Raw genomic sequence first — 4,090 nt, 5'->3', positions numbered from 1 at the left:
GTGGAAACTGATCTGGCCCTTTTTATATTCCTGCCCTCCCAGCACTGATCAGTGTGATATCCTGAAATGGGTGTTATCTTTGAAAAGATGAGTCCTCTGAATCTGAAGGCAAATATTGACTCTTGCCTGGTGTCATGGTGGGGCCTCTCTTCTTGCCTTCACAAGAGTGGTAGCACTACCCAGTGCCTCCTGACAATACTGTACCCTGGAGGTGGAAGGGATTTCCTTGTTTCTCGGAGTGGCGATCCCAGCACCCCAAAGTCCCAAAACTCGGGAGTCAAAGCTGCTTAGTCAACTACCTGGACACCTGTAAATTAATCAATCAATTAATCAGTGGTCTTTATTGAGCACTTACTGTGTGCAAAGCATTCATTCATTCATTCAATCGTATCTATTGAGCGCTTCCTGTGTGCAGAGCACTGTACTAAGCGCTTGGGAAGTCCAAGTTGGCAACATATAGAGACGGTCCCTACCCAACAGTGGGCTCACAGTCTAGAAAGTTGAGACAGAGAACAAAACAAAACATATTAACATAATAAAATAGATAGAATAAATGTGTACAAGTAAAATAAATAAATAAATAGAGTAATAAATACGTACAAACATATATACCTACAGGTGCTGTGGGGAAGGGAAGGAGGTAAGGCGGGGGGATGGAGGGGGGGGGAGGGGGAGGGGAAGGAGGGGGCTCAGTCTGGGAAGGCCCCCTGGAGAAGGTGAGCTCTCAGTAGGGCCCTGAAGGGAGGAAGAGAGCTAGCTTGGTGGATATACGGAGGGAGGGCATTCCAGGCCAGGGGGATGACGTGGGCCGGGGGTCGACGGCGGGACAGGCGAGAACAAGGCAAGGTGAGGAGATTAGCAGCGGAGGAGCGGAGGGTGTGGGCTGGGCTGGAGAAGGAGAGAAGGGAGGTGAGGTAGGAGGGGGTGAGGTGATGGACAGCCTTGAAGCCAAGGGTGAGGAGTTTTTGCCTGATGCATAGGTTGAATGGTAGGCTTATGTATTTGTTTGCTAGTTCAGTAAAGCACTGTACTAAATGCTTAGAAGAGTACAATCAATGTGTTTTCTGCCCACAACAAACTTCGTCTAGAGACTGCCATGGTGGCTTCTTCTATAGCCACTGAGGGAAAAGGAGCACTGAGGGGGGAGATTCCTTTTTTGAGTCAGCAAGGAAGGTCCAGATTTTCTTTCAGAAATAGAGAAATCAGAGCTTTCTACTGACCAAATGCCTCATTTCACCGCTCTGTCCATTTTCCCGGAAAGTCCTGTTTGGAGAGGACAAATAGCTATCCTGTATTTGAAGGACATAAGTCCTGACTCTCAATAAGAATGCATTCATTCATTCAATGGTATTTATTGAGTGCTTACTGTATGCAGAGCAGTGTACTAAGCACTTAGGAGAGTACAATCTAACTGTGTCTCTTCCCACAATGAGTTTACAGTCTAGAGAAGCAGCAAAGCATAGTGAGAAGCAGCATGGCATAGTGGATAGAGCATGGGCCTGGGAGTTAGAAGTCATGGATTCTAATCCCGACTCAGCCACTTGTCTGCTATTGGACCTTAGGCAAGTCACTTCAGTTCCCTGTACCTCAGTCACCTTCTCTGTAAAATGGGGATTGAGACTGTGAGCCTCACGTGGGACGGGGACTATGTCCAACCCGATTTGCTTGTATCCACCTCAGCTGTTAATACAGTGCCTGGCACATAATAAGTTCTTAATAAATGCCATAACTATTCTTATTATTAGAGGGGGAGAAAGACATTAATATAAATAAATAAATTGCAGACATGTACATAAGCGCTGTGGTGCTGGGAGGAGGGATGAATAAAGGGATCAAGTCAGGGCCACATAAAAGGGAGTGGGAGAAGAGGAAAGGAGGACTTAGTCAGGGAAGACCTCTTGGAGGAGCTGTACATTCAATAAGCCTTTGAAAGCAGGGAAAGTAATTGTCTGTCTGCTATAAGCGGGGAGGGCATTCCAGGACAGAGGAGGGTTGGCAGTGCTTTAGATTCATTCATTCATTCATTCATTCAATCGTATTTATTGAGCACTTACTGTGTGCTGAGCACTGTCCTAAGTGCTTGGAAAGTACAATTCGGCAACAGTGAGAGACAATCCTACCCAACAACGGGCTCACAGTCTAGAAGGGGGAGACAGACAACAAAACAAAACAAGTAGACAGGTGTCAATACCGTCAGAACAAATAGAATTATAGATATATACACAACATTAATAAAATAGAGTAATAAATACGTACAAATATACACAAGTGCTGTGGGGGAGGGGAAGGGGGTAGAGCAGAGGGAGGGAGTAGGGGTGATGGGGAGGGGAGGAGGAGAAGAGGAAAAGTGGGGCTCAGTCTGGGAAGGCCTCCTGAAGGAGGTGAGCTCTCAGTAGGGCTTTGAAGAGGGGAAGAGAGCTAATTGGGTGGATGTGAGGAGCGAGGGCATTCCAGGCCAGAGGGAGGACGTGGGCCAGGGGTCGATGGCCGGATAGGCGAGAATGAGGCACAGTGAGGAGGTTATCATTAATCGTATTTATTGAGCGCTTACTGGGTGCAGAGCACTGTACTAAGGTTAGCAGCAGAGGAGCGGAGTGTGCAGGCTGGACTGTAGAAGGAGAGAAGGGAGGTGAGGTAGGAGAGGGCAAGGTGATGGAGAGCTTTGAAGACAATAGTGAGAAGTTTTTGCTTCATGGTTGATAGGCAACCACTGGAGATTTTTGAGGAGGGGAGTGACATTCCCAGAGCATTTCTGTTCTAGTGCCGGCTTTGCCACTCGTCTGCTCTGTGACCTTGGCCAAGTCACACTTCTCTGTACCTCAATCACCTCATCTGTAAAATGGGGATTAAGACTGTGAGCCCCATGTGGGAAATGGACTGTGTCCAACCTGATTACGTTGTACCTACCACAGCGCTAAGCACAGCATGTGACACATAGTCCTTAACAAACTCTACAGAAAAAAAACCAAAAATAAAAAAACAACCAAAAAGCTTGGAAAGCTCTCTAGTGGTCCAAACAGCTCCCCCGTCCACCTGAGATTGTTAAGATTAAAAAGAAAATGGCAGTATCAGGAGTGATCAACTCCCTATTCATGTGGTTTGATGAGCCCCTGGTGCTTAAGAACTACCAAAGATGCACCAAATCAGAGTTTCACTGGAGAGGGAATTTTAGACGAGTGGTGATTTGTTTCTCCAAAGGACATCTGATTGTGAAAAGGAATGAGATGAGGAGAGTAACCAGACTGGAGAGGGACCAATCCAGCAAGGAGAAGGACGGAGCGTAGCCTGCCAGCCGAAGGGCGATTCGGACACTGACGTTGATGGGATTGCATTTTTCATCGTGGATCTTCTGCGGTCAGAGTTCCTGTGGCTCTCGCAGCCCTGGGGAAACCAGCTTGACAGATATGATCGAGCGCTGAGCCAGTGGGCTGTGACCAGCTGGCAGATGCAGGCATCGCTCTGGGGCACCCCTCACAACCTCTACACGTGGCATTTGCATCAGGCAAAGCAGAACAGCCGAGAACCCACGTCGGGCTCTGAGGCAGCCTGTCAATAATCGTGAGTTGATTTGGGGGGTCAGCAGAGAATGGAGCCTGGCAGTAAGTCTGAAAATGTCTGCTGCCCAGACCAAGGAAATCCTCCATCAATCAATCGCATTTATTGAATGCTTACTATGTGCTAAGCACTGTATTGAGCACTTGGGAGAGTGCAATGCAACAGAATTAGCAAACAATTTCCCTGCCCATAATGTGCATACACAGTCTAGAAGGGGACACAGACATTTATATGAAAAATGCAACCAAGGGTTTCCCTTGAATGGCAATCAATCGTATTTATTGAGTGCTTACTGTGGGCAGAGCACTGTACTAAGTGTTTAGAGAAGTTCAATAGAATTGGGTAGACATGTTCCCCACCCACAATGAGCTTACAGTCTAGAATGTCAAAGAAAATGGGACTCAGCATATTTCTCTGATCTTCCCTAAAATAGCAGAAGTGAATGCCACTTCAGATTGAGCATTCAGAGAAGACAGAGCAAACCGAATCAGAGCCACTACATCCCTCAGCCCCTCAGAACTTATATACATGTCCT

Source organism: Tachyglossus aculeatus, chromosome 2, assembly GCF_015852505.1.
Source record: "Tachyglossus aculeatus isolate mTacAcu1 chromosome 2, mTacAcu1.pri, whole genome shotgun sequence".
Lineage (NCBI taxonomy): Eukaryota > Metazoa > Chordata > Mammalia > Monotremata > Tachyglossidae > Tachyglossus > Tachyglossus aculeatus.
This window is presented reverse-complemented; position numbering follows the sequence as displayed.